At 36.7% G+C, this 24,797-nt stretch overlaps 1 pseudogene; it reads left to right on the top strand.

Moving 5' to 3' along the window:
* The first annotated feature begins 17,187 nt into the window (after positions 1-17,187).
* On the top strand, positions 17,188-17,894 carry LOC149216740 (protein DMP3-like; annotated as a pseudogene).
* The last annotated feature ends 6,903 nt before the right edge of the window (positions 17,895-24,797 follow it).

Raw genomic sequence — 24,797 nt, 5'->3', positions numbered from 1 at the left:
TCGTTTGTCCTATATCTATTTTTCCGCGGATTTACATCTATCTATCAGAAGGGTAATTTTGTGGTATTAGCAAGGTAATTATAATATAAATTTAAAAAGTTTGGAATAGATTTTTGGCTTTCGGGTTTGATAGGAATTTGGTAAAAAAGTCGGGAATAAAAAAAAATTTGGAAAATGTTCGATAGGAATTCGGGTAAAATTTTAGTTTATTAAGTTTATTGGGTGTGAAATAGTCAATAATTTGTATGGTTAAGATATTATTTAGGTAAAAGTTATGAATTCAAAACCCCTAAATTTATTTTAGAATTGTTTTTATAAATTATTTTATCTATTTATTAATTTAATTTTTATTGGAATATATATTTTTTCCTGTCAATTTTTTGAAATAATTTATATAAAAAAAATAAGTATCTATATAAGTTAAATCAGAATTATTTATATTTATCTCTTTTGTGAAGTCATCATTGAATATCCTAGGATAACCATCAATTATATGCACACGTCACCTTTTCGTCAGCTATTTAACAAGAAACAAATGGAGGTCAGCGTGAGTGGTTTGGGTGTTATCATTAGAGGAATTCTAAGTCTTTTCATTCTCCACCTACTCCCCACCATGATTAAGTCTACAATTAATATCTAATGCAATTTCATAGTATGTCATCTAGTAGGGATGGCAAGAGGAGGAGGGGTCTTGTATAACCCCAAAGGAAATCGTGTTAAGAGGTATGCATGGGGATTGGGACAAATGACAAACAATCAGACAGAAATGCGTGGATTGTTGCAAGGTCTACTACTAGGCAAAGCCACACAAGTGTCCAACATAAAAATCTTGGAGGACTCACTTATCATCATTCAACACTTATGTAAATGAACTTCGTCCAAGGACAAACATTTGGAGAACATATTGAAGAGAATAAAGAGGATTCTCGAAGACATTCCACACAAAAAGTACTTTCACATACTAAGAAGTCAAAATGAAGAAGTTGATGATTGTGTTTAATCAAGCTTTCCAACTTCAACCACAGCAATTAGAAGTAAATGGAGATTTGGGATGGTGGAACCTACTGTGATCCTAAAGGATTGAGCATTATTTTGTGGATGAAAATATGAGTTATTTTTCCTTACTAATAAATTATTGTAGGGACCGCAACAATCAAATAAATGTTTGGGGATGGCGTCATTATAAAATTTGGTAAGGGGGGTTGACTGATGTCATGGCACCTCCATTATGTTTGGTACACGCAGATGACAAAAACTCACATCTTATATTAGGGATTGAGACAATTTGAAGGACGCAGTGCATAGAAGACAAAGGACAACCACACTTGGTGATGATGCCATTCAGGGGGAGGCATTTATGAAGAATAATGTTGTGATTATGTAGGACTAATGTGGGATTTGGGTGATAGCATGTGAATTGACATCGAAGTAGCATAACATACCACTAAATATTTCCATTTTGGGATGTAAGCTAAGGACAAAACGCCGAAGGAAGCGCGGAAGAATTTGACAAGTTCCATGGAACATACCCAACAGGCACCTTGGTGAGTCATCTTGGTATGTGATAATTCAATTACAAGTTGGCTTTTGGCCTTGTTTGGGGTTAAGGATAAATAGCAAGAATGCTTGTGGTGTCGTTATAGGTTTTACTAGGGTTGGCTTCTGGTTACAATGGATGCAACGAAAGCACTGGGAATCCAGCATGTTTGTAACCCAATGGTGAAGCTCTGCCATAAGGGTATGTGTTTGGCTTTCAAATGGACATCTTAGATTGAAATTTGTTAGAGGAAGGAGCGCTCGGTTGATGTATAGAACTTACTGCTAGTCTCATAGCTTGACAATCTTTGGGAATCAAGGAGAGGCATGTGGCTAGCCCTGTTTAGTCTCTACTTGCGAATTAGGGCTATATCTTATTTTAAGGCCCTTCTCTGTAATCGAAGTACTAAGAGGATGCATAGCTTATGCAGAGCAAGATAACAAATGTAGATCAAGGGAGGGAAAGGCATATTATGTTTATGGGCTGAGTTCCTTTAAGAACAATGAACCAAATTGGGAAACACATAATTGCATTAAGCAAGGCTTGAGTGGAGTAGTGACAGAGGGTATCCCCTGTTGTAGACCAATTCGGCTTCTAGAGATGGGGGTATTGTGGGAAATTAAGGGTTGTAGTTTCCTTTTCAGGAATGATTAGCTCACAATGATGTGTGGCAGAGAGAATGGCTTTGGCACCAACAATCAAGAAAGGCGTACTAATTGCAAGTGCAAGCAAAGGGTCATTCAGTTATCAAAGAAAATGGATGACTTCCAACTTGATTTGATGGTGATGAACATGAAATTGAAGGAGCGACTCGAGGCAAATGTCAATGTGGTGGAGGAGGTACAAAACTTGAAAGAAAAGTCAGCCATGAAAGAGGATGAGTCAGAGGCTCTTCATAAGCAGATTGTTGACTTGTAGGAACAAGTTCAACTTTTGTACAACAACCTCAATGTATCCAGTTCTACGAGTTGTAAAGAACTACAAAAGTGTCTAGACCTCAACAAGCCATCGATAGAGGAATATGACGATTTAAAATAATATATGTATTGCTACAAATTTTGTCTTTTATTATGAAGTTATTGTAGGTTGTATACCTATAAGAATGTAATTAATTTTGAAAAAATATGTAGTCCCTCATAAGAGTTAGTCGTTAATACCAAACAAAGGGATTAGATGGAAAAAGAACAAGAATGTAATACATTTCCTAAGTACTTGTTGTGACCAAGCATATATTTAGTAATATATGTAAATACTCACTCTTGTTAAAAAAGAAAAAATTGTACATTGTTTAGCATCCTGTGCCTCAAGTACTACAATTCTCAACACATGATTTGTTAAAGGAGGCGTTATTTCTTTTCTCCCTACAGGAGAGCTTTAACCAAGCAAGATGTGTTGTTTTTAAGTGGATTAAGCAAATCAATGCTTCGTTTCTTTATTTTGAAATCCCACATTTTCCTTTGCATTTTCAATTTTGAAGCTTTCCTTATAGGCCTTCTCTATTTCTAACCTCTATCACTTGATTTCCTCTAGGTGCCCAGAGATTATTTCCCTTCATCCCTTCCCAATGCATGGATTGGCAGGGCTTGCTACTCTTGGTTGCTTGTTTCCTCTTGGTGTCCCCTCGTTGATCTCCTCCCACCATTGTGCTACTCTCAGGCCCTCACTTCTACATTTCCTTTGGCTTCCCTATATTATCTTCCTATCGGACGCCTCTTGCTCTTGCACTCTCATCGTCCCCTTCTCGAGTGTTCAACCCCTACTGTTATTCGACTAAGCAGTGTAGCCTCTCCCTCCCTCTCTCTTACCAATTTCACTACAATGTCTCAAAGGGATTCTGCACTCTTAGGCTTAAACACTAGTAGATGTGAGCCCTATCCATGCACTTGAGCTCAAGCTAGTGTCGAGGAAACAACTCATGAGTACAATGAGCTCACTTCTCACTCTGTACATGAGAAATTGGAAGTGGCTAAACGTGAAGCTCGTGTCAAAAGAAGGTTTATGTCTGATATATAGTTAAAAGAAAACGTGGGACAATGGGTTCCAGATATGGGCAACACCCATACTAGGAAAACCCAGTACATGCAAAGAGTGGACATATATTGGCAATTAAAAATGATACTGGAAAAGGAGGCTATAGAAAGAATGAAGTCCACGAGGAGATTCTTATCTGCATCGACACACTACAACAACAACTAATCAAAATGGACAACAGAATTTTAATATTTGCCAAGAAATTGACAAACCTGAAATTTCACAACAATGAAGAGGGTGATCAACCCCCTATTCCTATCTAGGTGGGCTTCCCTAATAGATAAATATGTTTATAATTTTTGCCTAAGGCTTCTTATTTCAACTTGAGGTGGATGAGTGTAGATTTTCATGTAGATTCACAACTCGTGCAATTTCCTAGAACACAAGACAAGAATCTACTCTACTCTTTACAGTGGAAGCATAAAGATTGATGAAAACAGTAATCGACAAGAGGAAGATAATCAATGGCACATAACACAATATGTACTCAAGGAAAGCCACAGCTCAAAACCCCTACTATCTATATTTCATTAATCATAAATCCAAGATGAGAATGCAATGCTTGTTCTCACAAGAATGAGCCCTGCACAAGTATAATCAACTCTCAGCTACCAAGTTAGCTCAAGCTAAATCCTTAGCCTATTCTGCAACTCTCCAAGCCCTTATTTCCTTGCGCCATTCTTGGTCAAAGAATCTAGATGAATATAATATGCTCTGCTCAACCTTGAACTCAACCTACACAAATATTTCCTAACCTTTGCCTGATGACTTCCTTTGGCCAATACTTAGACAAATTCCTAGCCTTCAAGCTCCTGATTCATTGCACAATTCCTAAGAGAATTAGCCTATATTTAAAGAGAAATTCCTCATTCATAACTGCACAATCCAACCATAGGCCCTCAACTGATTGTATGCACCATCTGTACAACTCGGAAAATTATACAAATGATAGTACATTGTCCCTGCACTCTAATCTCAACGGGGTCTTCCTCTGAACTGACATGCATGAGTTTCTCATGAGTGAATCTTTAGTTAGTTGGAGTAGCACTGAGGATGCACCAGTGCACCAACTCACTACTAGACCTCTACTAGTTCCACAAACAGTTAGAACTAGTTTAATTGACTATAACTCAGTCAAACTAAGTTATCTAATTACAACTCAAATAAACTCAATTTGGACCCATAAAACTTAGGGATCACACTTACATGACTCCAAATAGACTTCCAACTTGAAATTCCTAAGTTAATTAAGTCAACTTAACTTAGTTTAATTATTGCAAGTTGTTTTTTTTTCCCGTAAGAAAAAGCGTAATTTTATTAATAATAACAAAATTACATTTTGTAGATGCAAAATCGCATATGCAAAAGTAGATCAAAAGACTGCTGTCAAAAGAAAAGCCAGAAAGTAGAAATTAATGTACAATTGAGAAAATTTATGTTTTTCTCCCTTTTTTCTTCTCAACCTTTCGCCACTCCCCTTTAGTCAGTGAGGAAGAAAAAAGTACTAGAGAAGTGCCCTCCACAGGGAGAGGATTGTCCTTGTCTGAATCAGAGTGCTCTGAAGAATGATGTCTTTTGGCTCCACTGGTGTCCATTATGTCTGGTATCTTCTCCGGCAAAGAGTCCATGAGATCCTCTGCTACAAATTCCTTAGTTTTTGGCACCTTGTGTGTCTTGGGAATGGTTTCCATAGCTACCTCCTCAATTGGGCCATCATCAGGAACTAGTGGAGGGATAGTTGCCTCCTCATCCTTTGCTGCTTCATATAGATTCATTGTGCGTTACCAGCCTCTTGGTTGTTGTGATTGCTTCTTATTTCTTCTGGTGTCTTTTTTGACTTGTGGGCAGTTCCTGAGAAGCTGACCTATTTGTTGACAGCCACGACACCTGAATGTCGTATTCTCATAATCTAATGGTTGTTTCCACTGTGTGTTGTTATGGACCAGAATTATGCTGTTAGGTAAACCTTGACTAAGGTCTACCTCTACACAAATTCTCGCAAAAGTATGTATGCCTCTTGAAACTCTTTCCATGTAAATCTTGAGGTATTTTCCTATTGCATTCCCCATTGCTTCAAAGACTCTCGGTAGCCAAAAATGTAGCAGGAGGTTATGTATCCTGACCCATACCGGCATTTTGGAAACCACCATAGTAGTGGCATCAAAACCTGGGAACCATGGAATCATGAAGAGTCCTGCATTGCCCCATAACCATGGACCCTCGTGGAGGACATATTCCCTTTCCTTGACCGTGTCGAAATTGACAATAAAAAAACCTCTGGAGCATAAATGGAGGTCACAATTTGTTTTCCATGTGGAAAAGATCCATTGTTGTAAGGCATCTGTTTTGGGCAAGAATTATTGCAAGTTGCTATGAGAAAAGAATTACAATTTAATTTAAGGACAAATTAAGTTGGAATTTCTAGATGTTATTTTCTAACATTTCTTGTTTTTAGTTTCAACACTCCCTCTCAACAAGAAAGGAATTCAACTCTATCCCGATCCTGAACCTTTGGAATGTTCTACATGCAACATTTCTCTTTAGCGTTGTTGCTACAACAACTCCTGAAATTGAAAAAACATCCAACCCGAATCAATATGATGCATTTGTCATCAAAGTCTCTGACTGCTACTGCCTATATTGACTAAAAACTTTGCGCTTCTACTGACTCTGCCTTTCTGCAATGTTGTGAACTCTTCTCTGTGCTCTTCAATATCTGACTACTTTAGCCTTTGTCACTTTGATCTCTGACTGTATCAATCGCTATTGATTCCTCCCGCTACAATGTACTTTGGGCTCCCGTAGAAAGGCACGATCCATAAGATAAAACCTCTCAATGGACCCTGGCCAATTTCAGCGCTCTTGGGACTATCACTTCACATCGCCCCACCTCACATCTAGAGGTATGATTGCATGTGCTCCCTCTGCTCACTTGGCTCGAAATTTCCCCCTACTGGAGGTCTTTGCATGAGTGGATGCCTCCACTCGGTCGCCTCTCTGCTTCTCCAGTTGTGGCTGCTCCACAATTGTCTGAGACTGCTTCTGAGGCTTCTTTTAGGGCTGCATGTTGAGAGGTAATGCATGCTCCATCTCAACCACCAAGTCTCTAACATTTTTCTTTCTCCTCAAGGCTTTGCATGCATCTTGTACCTCAAGAGCATACAGGTTCTTGGCTCACACACCAATATCTTTCATTTGTCCTATCGTCACAAAATTTTATGAAAAAAGAGCTGATTTTATATCGGCGATATCTCCCTCAGTCAAACTCTGATTCAAATGATTTTTTTTTGGGGGGGGTATTTTTCGCAAGGAATCCAGATCTGCTATTTTTTTTTTATTGAAAATTTTCAACAAATAAAGTTATATCTGCTTTGCAAACTCGTTGCCAAAAAAAATCCTGCTCCTCAATCTGCCCACTAGCAGCCTTCTAGCTCCATTAAGAAGTTTTCACATAGGGTCTTCTGGATTTGCCCTGAACTAGAGCTCCATCAATCAGCAAGGACGAATTCAAATTCTTCTCTTCTATATTGTCTTAAGCTCTGATACCATGTAGATTCAGCCACTCATGTAATGTACTAAAACACAAGACAAGACTCTATTCTCCTCTTTAAACAGTCGAAACCAATAGATCGATGAAAACAATAATTAGTGAGAGGAAGAACATCAATGGCACATAACACAATATGTATCCAGGGAAAGCCACAGCTCAAAACCCCTACTATCTATATTGCATTAATCAGAAATCCAAGATGAGAATATAATGCTTGTTCTCACAAGATCAATCTATGCACAAGTATAGTCAACTCTCAACTCACAAGTTAGCTCAAGCCAAATCATTAGCCTATTCTGCAACTCTCCAAGCCCTTATTTCCTTGCGCCATTCCTGGTCAAAGAATCTGGTGAATACAATATGCTCTGCTCAACCTTGAGCTCAACCTACACAAATATTTCATATCCTTTATCTGATGACTTCCTTTGGCCAATACTTAGCCAAATTCCTAACCTCCAAGATTTTGATTCCTTGCATAATTCCTGAGAGAATTGGCCTGTATTTAAAGGGAAATTCCTCATCCATAATTGTGCAACCCAACAATAGGTCCTCCACTGATTGCATGCACAATTTGTACAACTCGGAAAACTATACAACTGATAGTACATTGTCCCTGCACTCTAATCTCAACTGGGTCTTCCTCTGAAAGGACATGCATGAGTTTCCCATGAGTGAATCTTCAGTTAGCTGGAGTAACACTGAAGATGCACCAATGCACCAACTCACTACTAGACCTCTACTAGTTCCACAAACAATTAGAACTAGTTTAACTAACTATAACTAAGTCAAATTGAGTTATCTAATTACAACTCAAATAAACTCAATTTGGACCCCTAAAACTTAGGGATCACACTTACATGACTCTAGATAGACTTCCAACTCGAAATTCCTATGTTAATTAAGTCAACTTAACTTAGTTAATTATTACAAGTTGCTATGAGAAAATAATTACAATTTAATTAAATGACAAATTAAATTGGAATTTCTAGATGCTATTTTTTAACATTATTGTTGTTATTTTCAACAATGAGGATCTATTGACTTTTTATTTTTTTATTTATTTTTTAATTAAGGCCTAGATTGATTCTGCGAATATGCCCAACATATGCTTAGATTGATTATGTGAATATGCCCAACATATGCTTAGTCTTAATGCTTATCAAAGGTTGTAGTGTATTAAAGAGTTTGTTAGGTTGCATTGACTTTTAATAGATTTAAAAAATTATATTCGTGCTCCCCCACCAATTTCCTAGGGATTTGAGATAGTTCCAACTCTAATGAGTTCCCCCATGATAAGTTCCTCATTATTATTTATAACACTTATTTATAATAACCTTTTTTTCATAAGTTAAAGTTGACCCATAACCTTCTTATACATGGTTAATCAAGTAAATGTGTGCATTAGTAAGGCATTATTCACGCTGCAATATCTTTTTGGATATATTTATGAAGCCTTCGGCTATATCAACCACATTAATATTTTGAATGTGGTTGTATTAGTCTTAAATACATCTTAAGATTACTAGTGCGGGCTCAAGAGACATGCAATAGTTGAAATAAACTTTTAATTTTTGATGTCTTAATTAGTCTCAATTTTTTTTATTTTTTTTATTATTAGCCTTATTTTTAAAACCTCACAAACACTATTGCACATGGGTTTAATTTTCTTGGTTGAAAACAAAAAATATAGGTTATATAACTTTTTTAAGTTATCAATATAATTTAATCTAACTTATTAAAATAAAAATAATAACAAATTAGATTTAGGTAAAACTTTTTTCAGCACGAAAAACACTATATATTTATATTATATTCGTGATATGATCCTTATGTACATAATGTCTGAGAATATTGCCTATTGCATATACATAAGAGTGGAATGTGCCACATCTTGAAGTTGACAAAAAAAGAAGGATGACCAAGATACAATGTCGAGACTAGGTGGATATGAGTAGATAAAGAGATCAAGGAGATATACAAATCTGCAATAAGTGACTGCAAAAAAAGAGTTACCTTCACTGCGAGATCTATCATGATGGATTAGAAAAGTACAAATATACCTAAATTCTACCATTTTTTACTGCAATATGCCCTGAAAAACAAAATCCTAGATCGGGTAGATGTTGTTGTCCTCCATGATCTGCACTCTCCATATACCTTGGGGTGAAGTTAGAGACTGATGTTGTTCTTCCCGGATGTATCGAGGGCACTGTATATGGAAATAATAGATGCAGTTACAGAAGAGCTAGTTCCACTTTTGAGTTGAAGATACTGCCATTTCTCCATTTCCAAATACCCCAAATGACCAATAAGGGAATGGCTCTCCATTTTTTAAATGGTTCAGAAATGGATGGGAAGGAAGAGAGTGTGAAACCATAGAGAGCGGCAATATTCTGCCAGATGCCCGCTTTGTAAAAACTTCATCCTACTATAATATTTTATGTCTATTTCTCTAACCCACTCTCAATAAAAATGCCTTCAACTTATGTTTTTAAATTTCTTTAAATAATAATAATAATAATAATTTATTTTTAAGTTTTTAAAATTAATTGTTTTGATTATTTAAGTTTGATCCAAATATTATTTTTATTATATTATATTATTATATTGATTTTATTAATTATTTTATTGGGTTGATTATTTAGGTTTAATCTAAATATTATTTTTATTTTTAGATATTCATTTCATTAAATTGTTCCATTTGATTAACTATTTTCCTTAATTCAATATTAACAACTATATTCTAACAATTATTTCCTTATATTAAAATATTATTTATTAATAAATATTATCTATTTAGTCAAATCTAACCAACTAAAAAAATTTCTCTTCGTCTATCTATTTAACTTGATGCCAAGATTTTTTCATTTTATCCTAACAATGAACCACAATGGATGGTTCGAAACGCGTCCACAAAACTCAGAGGATATGATTTTTACTTAAAGATTTCTTACTTTTCAATAAATATCATTTTAAAGTAATTATTTGCATAACAAGTTCCTTATGCTATATTACATTTACTTGGCATTTTTGGAATAAAAATATCTAGTCTAACTTGATTTTGAGTTTTTAAATTTCCTTAAAAAATAAATATCAGATTTATTTTTTGGTCAGACTCATATTAATTTGGGTTTCTGTATTTTGCCATCCTTTAGTCTTCCTCTGTTGCTTCTTGTTCTGATAGGGGATGTTTCTTGCCTGTGGACAAGCACTATGAAGGTGGCTTGTTTGTAGGCATCCTCGGCATCGAAATGTTGTGTTTTCATAATCCAAGGATTGTATCCACTGAGTATTATTAAAGTTCAGTGTTATACTATCTGGTAGCCCCTGGCTGAGATCTATTTCAACACATATTCTGGCGAATGTAAATATTCCCCTTGTAATTTTGTCTTCATTAATCTTTAGAAATTTCCCTACGGTGTTGCCTATAGCAGTTAAAACCTTGTCGTGCCAGAAGTGTAGTGGAAGGTTGTGCAGCCTAATCCAGACTGACATCCTTGATACTACCATTGTATTGGCGTTGAAATCTTGAAACCATGGGGTGATGAAGAGCCCTGCGCTGCCCCAGAACCATGGCCCCTTATTAAGGATGTATTCCTTGACTTGTTCTGTGCGGAATCTTACTATAAAGAAACCTTTTAGGTATAAGTAAATATCACAGTCTGGTGTCCAAGTAGTGTGGATCCAGTGATGTAGGTCGTTAGATCTGAGCCAAAACCTGTTGAATCTACAAATTATTGCGTGGGAATATAGATCTAAGTACATAGAATTTACCTTAGGCATTGCAATGGTGAGCACAAGATTCTCAGTTTTTTGTTCTACAATGTAGGGCCCGGGAAGAACAGGGGCTGTTGCAGGATTGGCTTGTGCTTTCCCTTTACCCTTGACAGCATCCTTGAAGGAGCCTGTGTTCTTGTAGTTGATGTTCTTTGAGATGGTTCCAGAACATCCACCTCGCAGATGGAGGTTGATGATGATGGTCGAATCTGGGGTTATGTTGTAATCCTGGAGGGCATAATTGTCCTATAGGCTGCATCCCGTGTAGAATAAAATTTTCCCCAGTTCCGGTATGCCATGTAAATTCTATATTTTATTCCTTAGCTCTTGGATGCTGCTGCCCTTCCATGACCTTAGGCAGTAATGTTTGCCTTCTGGTGCTTTAATGAAGAACTGTATGTATTCTTCCTTTCTAGGGTTTAAGTCTGACTAAGTAGGGCTTGAGTTTGTCTGTGTTTGCCCCCAATCTGCTGCCCGGATCATCCCATTCCCAATCCCTAGATCGTCAGCAAACAGACGACACTCTTTTGTGGTTGTAGCCTGGGAGTCATGGCATAGGGGACTCCGAACGGTTGTGTGTCCCCAGATCTGGTTTTTGTGTAGGCTGTTGGTTCTTCTGAGTTCCAGATCTGTTGGTTCAATAGCGGATTTGAGCCACTGACTGCCTTCCATGGCCAGGATTCTCGATCCAGATCTGTGCATTGACCCTGCAAATACATCTTGAACAAGTTCGGGAAAATAGGGAGGGTATATAACATACGATTTGACCCTTACCGCATATATAATGCCTTGTATAGATCCAGCTTTCCGGGCCTCCGGGGTCATGGCCTCTTTGGCTGGGTCCGTTGCAGCTCTCGGATTCCATTCATTGGCATAAAACCTTTCATATTCAGATGAATACAGGGACGCAGTAGGCCGCATGGTCCATAACCTCTCTTGCGTAGTCCAATCTGGCCATATTGCCTCTCCTTGGGCGACGAATCGATAGCCAGGGTATATCTCTCGCTAATCTGATCGATGCTTGAGTATGTCTCTCGTACCATGTCCCTTATCCATAGTTTCATGATCCTCCCAATAAGATTTACCCTGATTCGGGAGGAGAGGGTGCGCCTTTGTCCTGTGCGGGATTCGATCTACCATTGTGGGTTCATTTTCTGGTTCAAGTCTGAGCCAAACCATTGACGAAGTGTCATAGTCGGCTAACCTAGCTGCCAATTTCCTGTGGGAGCTTCTTGTGTAGCCTCCATCTTTGTTTTGCAGTGCGGCGACGACGCAGATCACCGTTTCAGAAACCCTAGCCATCCTTCTCCCTATATCAAATCTTTTTTATATGAAAAATAAATTCAAATTCAAATATCAACCATATAAATAACTTGTTTTCTCTTTATAATTAAATTTAAGCTTTAACATCTTTTAAAATGTAACACAATTTCTTTTATTTATTTTTAAACCAAAATATTATATATTCTCATTATCACTTTCTATATTTTATTATGTCTGTACAACCAAATTCCAATGTGAATAATGTACAAATAAATTTCTACTCTATTATTACATAATAATTTATTTGAGAAAATAAAACATAAATAATAACATACTTATTTATAAAAACAATAAATTTAAATAATATATATGTAAAGTTTTATTTTATATGATAATATATTTATTAATAAAAGATAAGTTTAACTAATGCATTTTCTAACCATATGTATATAAATTAGGTTTTCTTTCCTTTGTTCATATATACTAGTACAACCACATTAAAAATATTAATGTGGTTGATATAGCCTAAGGCTTCATAAATATAACCAAAAAACTATTACAACACAAAGAATGTCTTACTAATGAACACATTTCCCTGATTAAGCATGTATAAAAAGGTTATAGGTCAACTTTAACTTAAGAAGAAAAAAAATACACATTTTATTGTAAAATGGACCATTTTGCTAAATAAAATTTGTTTATATATAAATAAATGTTATAAATAATAATGAGAAACTCATCATGGAGAAACCTATTAGAATTGGAATAATCTCAAATCCCTAGGAAATTGGTGGGTGGGGAGAAGTCAATGCAACCTAACAAACTTTGTAATACACTACAATCGTTGATAAGTATTAAGACCAATCCTTTCACACGACAAAAGACAATCTAAAAATAAAAAATACATATTCTATTTGATATTAGATGTTAAAGTCACATTATCAAATCAAACTTGCATTACAAGTTTTTACATTATATTAAATGTATTACCTATATTTAAACTAAGTGGCCAAAATTAACTACTATGTAGCACTTGTTTGCATAACAAATTCATTATACTATATTACATTTACTTGACATTTTTTAATATTTATTTGACATTATTTTTTGAGAAGCATCGCCTTCTTCCTCAATGGAGATACATTTTCACCTTGTACTTTTCCAAAGAAAATATAAGTGAAAAGCCTTTAAATTTAAATAGCAAGAAACAACCACATAAACTGAATTTTATTGTTATAGGATCATTGTCATGTCCCTAACTCATTTCTCTCTCACACACACACACACATTACTAATTTTATTTTACAGCAATTGCCCTAAAAGGTGCAAAGAGACGCAGATAGGATTACTAAATTGGATTTTTTTTTGCCTTTTTCATATCTCTAGCAAAAAAAAATCAAAATCTTATCTTAGCATACAGTTAAATGTTCGATAGCGAAGTCAACTTTAGACAAATTTGTGTGAAATCTGCCACAAGAAACAACAAAATAATGTTTTGTATTCATTGCTAAGAGAATTTAGATGTCAAAATTAGGCCTTCTGTTCCTTACTATGTGTGGACATCAACATGAATTTGATGTAAAACAAGTGTGGTTGAGCCAATTTTGAACCAATAATCCAAGTGTTGTAGTTCTTAATGAAGAGTGATATTTCTAAATGCTTTGTCAGTTTTTAAGTTTTAAGCCATCAAGCTTGACTAACTTTATTTTTTAATGAATAGTAAGGGGACCGTACAATGGACCTCCTAAGCATCGAATTCCATTTAAAAAATGTGTGTGAAGGCTTGTTTGTCTACTATCAAGAAACTTTAAGTACGTTTGATAGTTCTCCAAGGCAACCAATTATCCAACTTTGTGTCCTAGAAATCTTTCCAGGTGTGAAAAAAAATGTGGCAGAGGTCTTCCCTTAAAAAAGGAAAAAGAAAAAAAGACACTATATGCCAATTTTGTCAAATCCTTTTAAGGATACCTTATCTAGGGATTTTTAAAAGGTTCAACAACACCAATTATATCATAGTTTTCTGAAAGAAGTTTCTTGCACTTGCATGAATATCACTTGGTAAGTTTGTATGTAATCCTATACAATAATATGCCAAGGCACATCTCCATTCATGTCTCTTGCAGCACATTTGTTACAAGCACAACTGCTAGTTGTGTATATTACTCAAACATGGAAAACAGGATAAAAAGATAGAGATAGATTTTCTCTATAATTCGGTAAAAATTGTGTATTAAGGAATCATCCCACCAGAGTGATTATCTTAAAATGTCATTGCTCTCACCATTGAACTACAAACTCCTTTGCGACAATAACATATTTAACACGTTTCTATCTCATTAGTGACCACATTTAATAATATTATGGGATTCAAAAGAACTTCTAATCGCTAGAAAACATATTATATATACAACTGAACCTTTCCCTTTGCAAAAAAGCAATAGACTATATCAAAGAAAATAAGAACTATCATTGAATAAAAAGTATCTTAACAAGGTTCTTATGTTGTACTTTAGACATCATAGCAACTTCTCTTGCAAATTGTTTCTCCAATATTGCTTTTTCTTCAGGAGTCTCACCCCTTTGAAGTATTTTGACAACATCACTCTCACCCTAGTACCTATCAGGGACTAACAATGTAGGTCAGCAAAAACTACTCTTTAACCTAAGCTTAAAAGGTAACATATTATCAGGCTTAGTAAGCATCAAACCGCCATACATTGCACAGTGTCAAAGGCCTGACAAACTACGATAAAGAACAATCTAGCTAAGTGACAGATAGAAAAATTTAAAGTAGAACAGACCTCATAAAAATTACCACACTTAAGTTTACACCGGTATCATCTCAGCTAAAGTGAAAAGCCATTTAAAAAACATATTTTAAACTCAAACAGACCTCAAAAAAATCACCACAATACACTTCAAGTCGGTATAAGCCTATAAAAAATAGATGAACCAGAGTTAGCCCCCCTCTCAATTTCAAGTGACATTTTGGAAAGAATTGGGGAGGGTGGCTTAGCGAGTGAAAAGTTATGTGAAACTTGAGTGTTGTTGTGACATGTCCTGCACATAAAAAGAAAACATAACTAAAATAAACATTATTTTCTAGAAACCTTGGTTGAAAAACAAAAGTAAACATTATTTTCTAGAAACCCTCATTGAAAACTATAGAGCATGGGCTTAAGCAAGAACAACAAACCAGAGGTGGAAGAGACTCAATAGCATGCCTTCTGAGAACGAAGAAGCCCCCATGAGTGCTTGTGTCTGAGGTAGTGAGAGTCTTGCAAAACGAATGCACATTCGTTTTTGGCTTGAGTAGAGGGGGAGAACCCACATCACTGCACGATACCTGGAACAATGAATCTACACCTGAGATCTAGTTATTCCATGTATGTTCAACCATAGTAACCAAAAATACTACCTCATCTTCTTGAACCTAAGTAAAATGTACATACCCTTCGTTTGTCTCTTGTTCAACCTGCAAAAAACATCAAAGAAAGCTCAAAAGGGAAGATAGTGGAGGCAGGCCCATGGCTGACAAGATAACTAGTGCAAATACTGGAGCAGTGAACTAAAAACTAAATACAATTTGAATCCTAGGAACAACGAAATTCAGACTGACTTTCCTTCGCCACCGACGCGACTTCCATGAAACAAATTACAAAGAAGTGAGCAAAAAAATCCAAAATTAAAAGCATACATGAGTTGAGAAGGAGTTGAACTCGCCATGTAATGTTGAGTTGAGTGGTTGTAGACTGCACCTACGCAGAGCATCCCGATCCGAGTGGTTGTAGACTGCACTTGTGCATAGCATCTCACCAAAATGTAACAAAAACAAAAGAAAGATTGAAGAAATGAATGGATGGATAGGAAAATGATTTCGACAAGAGACCGTGAATAAACTATATCTCTCTCGTCCATAAGCATATTGTGAAATACCAAAACCCTCAAGGGTTGTCAGAAACCCTGCCAGTCGTCTATCTGTTTCAGTGGACTACCACACTAAAAGACAGATGTAATTGTGTAAAACATTTGAACTTTGGACAAAAGTTACGCATTTGGATGGGGACATATGTCATTCTCATACCAATGGGATAAATGTATGCCTAGAGGAAAAATGATAGACAATGCTTGGCTTGACCATTTTAAAAAAGAAACACCTATCCAGGTAATAAGTGAAAAATAGTAATTAAAACACAATGTACACATTTTACTTTGTTATATTAATTAATTAATTCATAACAAATAAAGAAAATGAGTATCACCTTTGGAAATGAAAGCAAAAGATAAAAGGATTGTATAAGTCAATTTTTAATCCCATCCCTCTTAGAGACATGGAGTTTGCATCCAAGAGCTTCCTTTGCGTGAGGACGACTCTGAAAGAACTATATAATTATTCGTCAACGTTCCTGTAATATCAAATTACATTTTATTGACCAACCCTTCAAAGTTTGTGTTTCAAAAGAAATCATTGTCAAAGGCTCTACTCTAATGACCATCCTTCAACGATCAAGATAATTTGTAATCAATTTTTAATTTTTAACAAGTCGATATTTTATTTTATATAATTTCCACGTTTGGCAAAAATAAAAAATTAAAAAATGTGATTACAAGTCTCAATTTAACACGGCTGAAAATTGTTTCCAGACGGATGAAAATAACACTGTAATGCCATTTTTTTGGGTCATGAACACCTTCAAATGACATCTGTTAAAATTATGAGGACGAGATCAAGAAGATGTGATGAATTAGTGATGGTGAAAAATACAAATCCCATGTGTATTATAATGTTGAGGAGGTAGTTTGGGATAATACAATGGCAATATGCAACATGACATTCAAATTTTCCCCAACAGTTATCCATCATAATTGACAATTTCAACAACGACTATAGTAGACAGAGTAACCAAAACGCGCGCATTAATCGGGGTTACTGTGATCCACCACACAAGTAATTTCTCCTATGCATCTTTGTAAGAAGATTCACTTGCCAGTGAGAATTACTTATCAGATCGCCCATACTGATGCGTGAGTTCAGTGTTCATCAATAGCAGGGAAACCAAGACCTTGCCCATATATTCGATTTTGGTTTGTGCAATATCAAATTTTTCTCTAGTGTGTTTTTGCAGTTTTAGAGGTGTTAAACTGAACGATAGAGACAAGTTGAAACATGGGACATTCCACTAGTGACAACGAGACAAGTACAACGAAGGCCATCAATTACTCTTTATCATCTTTATCTAATCTTGCAAAAATGCTGCCCACAGGCGTTATTTTCATATTTCAGATGTTGTTGAATCTTCTCTCCCACAACAACGACTGTGGAAAGGGAATTGAGGTTTTGGTGGGAATTTTCCTGGGCATTCTTGGAATTGTGTGCTTCGTTCTCTCATTCTTTGATACGTTCACAAAGAGCAATAGCAAAGTCCATTACAGAATCGCCACCAAAAGTGAGATAGTTACGTTTGGTAGCAGGAAAAGTAAGTCTAAGCCTTCAAACGTCTTAGAGTATTAGCTTACATTAAAGATATTTTGGTAGTTGGTTTAGCAGTTATGGTCTTCACAGTTGTGTCTCTCACAGACAAAAATGTGGTTCAGTGTTTGTATTCGTCAACTCAAAGCAACATACATAAGTGGGTTCAAGCTTTACCTATAATGGTCAGTGTGGTAACTGGTGTGGTGCTCGTTTTATTTTTATCCAAGAGGCAAGGAATTAGTCATCCCGTCACAACAAAATGACATTATATACAAGCATGTGTTCACCTCTGATTGTTGTCTGGTTGTCTAGGCGATTCTCGTGGTTCCTTTGTAATAGTTTATTAAAATTTACAATTCAAAAAAAAAAAATAGGTGTAATTGGGTAAAGAATTTGAATTGTGTACACATATCATTCTCAGATCAATGGGACAAATGTCATTCTCAAACCAACTGGATAGATGTCAACACAGAGGCAAAAGGGTAGACAATGCTTGGCCTGACCATTTTCAAAAGGAGAAAGTAATACATGAGCCCCACGTCCTTCATTTCGAATTCTCTTATAAAATCCGCTTTGCAAGATTTTATCATCTTCTCATCACATGTTATAATCAAATCATCAATGTATAATACTATAATCAACATTTTACCTTCAACCAAAATATGGTAAAGGTTCACATCTTCTTCACTTTTGGTAAAGCCCAACTCGATGAAATAGTTGTCAATTGTGGTGTACCAAGCATGTGGTGTTTGGTTTAGTCCATACATCACTCGCTTGAGTCTGCACACATGTGACTCTCTGTTGAAGGTCTCAAATCCTTCAGGTTTCTCAATATATACCTCTTCCTCTATCATGTCGTTGAGGAATCTTGTCTTCACATCCATCTGATGTATCTTCCATCCCATCTGCGTTGATAATGCTAGAATAGATCTGATTGAAGAGTACTTTGCTACTGGATCAAAGGTCTCCTCATAATCAATTCCCTCCACCTGAGAGAATCCTTTGGAGACAAATTTGGCTTTGTGTTTCTCCACACTCCCATCTGTTGCTTGCTTTACCTTGTAAAGCCATCTAGAAATCACCACTAACTTGTCTATTGGTCTTGGGACAACTTCCCAAACATTGTTTCTGATAATGGAGTCATACTCCTCAACCATAGCATCAACCCATACTGGTTGTTGCACTTCTTCCTCGAATGGGGATGGCTCAACCTCTACACTCTCGCTCATTACAGTGATGTAGTCAGTGTACCGATCTAGTGACCTCCTCTTCTTGCGTTGTGATGTGGTTGCTTCGACATTCTCTCTAGCATCATGCATCAATATGTCAGCCTCTTTGGTTCACTTCTGTTATGAAACCAGCTCAAGAAAAGATAGAAAAGATAGATCAACGCCTTAGAATTCAGCCTCTTTGAGGGGGCAACCTCCTTTACATTACATAAATGAACAATTCTTGGATGATACAAATGAAAAGACCTCCTTTCTATATATAGGAGTCTAAGGGGTCATAACATAATCAGAGCCGACATAACAATAATAATGTAAGGGCACAATAATAACAATAGTGGGCTTCTATGGGGCACATTAGTAACAATATGGGCACTACATGGGTACATCAATATAATAAGTGGGTTGTACTAATAATAATAAGGGGTTACACTAGTAGTATAGGGGCCTAACATGCCCCTCTCCTTCAAAAAGCATTGTCCTCAATGCTTGAGTAGTTCTTGATGCTTCTGTATAAAATTCTTGTCCTCCCATGTGGAATCTTCAGTGGGTAAGTTCTTCCACTTGATGAGATATTCTGAAATTGATCGATTTCGTAGCTGTCGGGTTCTTGTTTCTGTGACTGCTCCAGGTTCCAATATGATTTTTCCTTCCTTTTCAATATCTGGCAATATTGTTTGAATTGGGATCTTTTGCAACTTTTGAATAAGTGGCCATACTTCTTTGTCCTTCTTCCATTTATCCCTTGCTTCGTTTATCCAATCTGGTTGGACAATAGAAATAGCACAAAATAATGCTTCCACGTCCTCACCTTTGAAGAGTCTTCCCATTCGGTAAGGTCGCCATTTTTTTAGTGCATGTAGTATTGCCAACATTTCCTTCTCATAAATAGCTTGCTTTAGATGTAGCAGTAAAAATACCCAGTCGCCTACATCAAAACATTTTTCACTATGATGTTGATCTACCTGTTGTTTCATTTGATTTTGCACCGAAGTGGCGTTATCCTTTAAAAGTTGGAGAACTTGTTGTTGATGCTCGATGTGATCTTTCATTGCTTGAACCTTTTTCTTCTTGATATGTCCTTCTATCTCTAGAGTTTGAGGAGTGGTAATTTCTTCCAATCCTTTACAAGATATGGTCGGATTCATTTCTTGATGTTCGATGTGATCTTTCACTTCTTGAACATTTTTCTTCTTGATATGTCCTTCTATCTTGGTAGTTTGAGGAGTGGTAATTTCGAACAATGGATTACAAGATATGGTTGGATTCATTTCTTCTTTCTCTAGGGTTGGGTCCTGGCATATATCCTCTTCTTTTGATGTTTCTTGATCCTTTTCTTCCTCCTCTTCATACTCTATGTAAAATAATTTCTTCTCAGCACACTTATGACCTTTAGTGCATTTGCTATCACAATTGTAACAAAGCCCTTTTTCTCTTTTTTCTTCCAATTGTTGTGGTGTAACCCTTGTAGGTTGTGGAAGGCTAGGAGAAACAACACGTCCATCTTTAAAGTTGTGAGGGGTAGACTTCCTTGTTGCCATAATTTTACTTTCAAATATGTCACAAAGCCCTTTTTCTCTTTCCAATTGTTGTGGTGTTGCTCTAAAGAAGGTGTTTCTCTTTGTATCCTCATAATGTGCTATCGTTTCCTCCGTGAGAATTGACCATGTAACAAGTTTTTTACGAGAACAAAGCCCTTTATACCATAAAAATTGATCCGGTTCTAAATATGAAGATGCAATACATACCTTTTGTAACAGTGGTACACCATATAGGTCAAAATATTGCTCCATCTGAAGTATCCAATTTACCGGATCCTTGCCATCAAACTTCCTCATCTTGCTTTTTCTTGATTTTAGGACCTTGATCTTGAAACGACCGTATCTCTGTACTTGCGGATATTTAAGTTCTGAAATTGCTACCTGTAGTATCCCTCTGTGTCCTCTTTCCAATGCCACCAGTCTGATCCAAATTGGATTCTCCAAAAAAGAGTTATGCACAATCTCCCAAGATGACCTGATTATAGACCTTTCCAGAAGAGTGAACTTGTATGAAGTGCCACGTGTCAATTTTTCGACCTTTGGCTCTGACAAAGATATACAGGAAACTACAGTCCGTCCTCTTTCTGTAACTTCTTACGAAATTTCAATCCAATGCTCAGAGAGAAAGTTATGACTATTTTCCCCAGGTCACCTGTTTTGAATGTAATTCAGGAGTCTGCAAAAAGACCAACTTCCTCAGATCATATCTCCGAAAATATCACGCGAAAAGCTCTGAAAATTTGGACCCAAGGTTCAGCGCGATTTCTTCTCAAATGGGTTTTTTTTGCGACTTCTGAAACGTCACAGAAAAAAAGTTATAGCGAAAATGCCACGATGACCTGTTTGGAGCAACGAAACCCTAGAATCCAAAGCTCTGATACCAAATGTTATGAAACCAGCTCAAGAAAAGATAGAAAAGATAGATCAACGCCTTAGAATTCAGCCTCTTCGAGGGGGCAACCTCCTTTACATTACATAAATGAACAATTCTTGGATGATACAAATGAAAAGACCTCCTTTATATATATAGGAGTCTAAGGGGTCATAACATAATCAGAGCCGACATAACAATAATAATGTAAGGGCACAATAATAACAATAGTGGGCTTCTATGGGGCACATTAGTAACAATATGGGCACTACATGGGTACATCAATATAATAAGTGGGTTGTACTAATAATAATAAGGGGTTACACTAGTAGTATAGGGGCCTAACAACTTCCTTCCATCTCTGGAAGTATCTGCATGAGTGGGTGCTTCCACTCTCTCCTCCTGTGCATGTGATTGCTCCACATCATCCTGAATTTCCTCCTTTGGAGCTAAAAGTTTCTCTTCTACATGTAACTAAAGCTCCCTCTCAAGGGAACATCTCATGGACTTCTCTTCATCGAACTTCACATCTCTATGAACATTTTCATCTTGTTCGATGGAAGGTACACTCGATAGTTGTGAGGTGTATCAGTGTACCCCACAAATATTCCCAACTCAACTATTGGCTCTAGCTTTTTTTGTGCATCCTTGGTAACATGACAGTAGAATGATGAACCAAAGATCCTGAAGTGTGCCACATCTGGTTTCTTACCTAAAAAATCTTCTTCTGGTGTACTTATCCTGAGAATTCAAAGAGGGCTTCTGTTCTACAAATAAACAGTTGTGTTGCATGCTTCAACCCACAAGTGCAACGATAGGCCTTGATCATGTAACATCGCCCATACAGCTCCCACAATACTTATGTTCTTCTTTTTAGCCACCCCATTATGTTGTGGGTTATGAGGTGCTATTAACTCCCATTTAATGTCTTCTGATGCCCAAAAGTTCTTGAATTCATTTGACACATATTCTCCATCATTATCGCTTCTGAGAGCTTTAACTTTCTTGCTAGCATCTTTCTTGACAAGTGCTTTAAATTCACAAAATTTAGTGAACATCTGATATTTCTTATACATGAAGAAAATCCAGCACTTACAGGAAAAATCATCAACAACTATTACATAATACATGTGCTTGGATGTGGATGTTGTCGAGAACAATCCACACACATCTGATTGAACTCGATCAAGGATCACTTGCCCTCGATTGTCTTTATCATGAAAGGAAGTTTTGTGTACTTCCCTAATGTACACACTTTGCATGTGTCTCTCTGCTCTAGCGTACCCTTGGGAAGTCCTATATAAATTTGTTGCATGATCTTCAAGGCTTTGTGGTGCAAGTGACTCAATCTTCTATGCCACAACTCACCGATGTCTCAACTTTGCACTTTATTTTCTTTAGTGCTCAAAGCAACGCAGTCTTCTACATCCAATTTGTAGAGGTTCTTCACCTGAACCTCGATCTGCTTCACCTGAACTTAGGCTATGTGACGAAGGGAAGCCTTTCCCTTGCTAAATATCATATCGTAGCCACGGTCCTCCAACATGGAAACTGAAACCAAATTCTTATTCAAACCTGAAACATACATGACATCTTTTAATGTGAGATGAGAACCAAAATCCCTCTTAATGATTACAATACCAATGTCGGTTGCGCTATACCTCCCATCATCTCCCATCTCGATGTGCATTTGGAGGTCCTTCTCCTCCAAGTCACTAAAGAACTCTTTGTTGTTGGTTATATGGAATGAGGCTCCACTATCCAGGTACCACACACTACCCATCACCGATGTCACCATGCAATCAATGATGGTGAAATCCAATTTGAATTGTGAAGCAAGAGCTTCACCTACTACTCCTCCTGAGGGCTTCTTATCGACCTTCTTGTGCAGATACTTTGTGGCATAGTGTCCCATCTCATGGTAGCGAAAACATTTAATCTTCGACATGTCCTTCTTCTTGCCGCCCTAACTGGAATCTGATTTGGAATGGGATGATTTCCTCTTCTCTTTCTTCGCCTTTCCAACTAAGGCACAACTCTCCTCATCCTCATGCTTGGATGAGGATCCATCTCTAGTGTTTTGCTGAATCTCTTCTTGTACCAAGTCGGACCACAATCGCTCCCACTCTGGTAGTTTCTCCCTCCCATTAATTGATTCCTGGTAGTTGTGCCAGCTCTTGGGGAGGCCTAAAAGTGTTAGGCTCACCAGATCATCTTCAACAACTATAACACCAACACTTCCAATCTCATCCCAACATTGGGTGAACTTGGTCAAGTACTTTAGTATTGTGTCGCCCTTTTCCATCTTGATTTTTCTGAGCTTGTCCTTCAATGCCATCTCCAGTGGTCACTGTTGTTTTGTAACAAGTATGCCAAGGCCTTCCATAATGCAAATGGATTTTCCTTACCATGGAGGTTCAAGACAATATGATCTCGAAATCCTTCTAGGATAATCTTTCTCGTCTTTGCCACACACTTTCTCCACTTTGCCAAATCTTGAGCATCAATTGGCTTAGGAATATCTTTGTCTATGAATACCTTAAGCCAATTGTATTCCAACACTGCCTACGTCCTATCCTTCCAAGCAATATAGTTCGAAGTACCCTCAAGGGAATATTCGAGTCTTAATCCACAGAACGACATCCTACTAGCTCTGAATTATGATACTGCAAATTTGATTTCTCCTGCAAAAGAAAAACTCGTATTCTCCTCTTCTATAGTGATTCCATATCTGATACCATGTAGAAATTCCTTGTAGATTCAAACTGAATATTATAATATGCTAAAATAATTGATTTGAATCTACTTTACTCATCGACAAAAATAATAATTGTTCCATGAAATCACGAAGCACAAAAGAGAAAGAATTCAATCACACATAACATAATGATTTTCTGGGGAAAGCCACAACTAAAAACCCATGCTATTTGTATATTGCATTAATAAAAAAAATATGAGAAGATTACAATGATTTACTCAAGCCCGAGTAACCTTTACACTATCTCACTGCTTCACAAACCAACACAAGCCAATACTTAAGCCAATTACGCTGCATGCTAAGCTCCTATTTCCTTGCGCATTTTCCTAGGGAATTATCCCATATTTAATCAGGAAATTCCACAAATATGAATTGTGCAATCCTCATAGGCCCGCCTCTAATTGCATGCACAGCTTATACAATTTGGATGATTATACAACTGATAGTACATTGTCCCTAAACTCCAATCTCAACTGGGTATTTCTCTGATCTGATATGCATGAGTTAATTATGAGTGAATCTTCAATTTACTGGTTGATCAGTGTTGGTTAACCCCACTATTGCAGGTTAAACCCCACTAATTCCTCCATCAGTTGGAACTAGTTTAACTGAATTTAACTTAGTTAAACTAAATTAAATAATTACAACTCAAAATAAGCTCAGCCAGAGCTGCTAAAAAGGTAGGAGACACTCTACATGACTCTAGTTAGACTCCCAACTCGAATTAACTGAGCCAATTAAGTCAAATTAACTCAGTTAACTATTACAAG

This window comes from Pinus tabuliformis, chromosome 1_1, assembly GCF_031772625.1.
Source record: "Pinus tabuliformis cultivar Carrire ecotype Pingquan chromosome 1_1, CPIR1, whole genome shotgun sequence".
NCBI classification, from domain to species: Eukaryota; Viridiplantae; Streptophyta; class Pinopsida; order Pinales; family Pinaceae; genus Pinus; species Pinus tabuliformis.
Note: the sequence above shows the minus strand (reverse complement) of the source record. Positions and strands in the feature narration are given on the sequence as shown.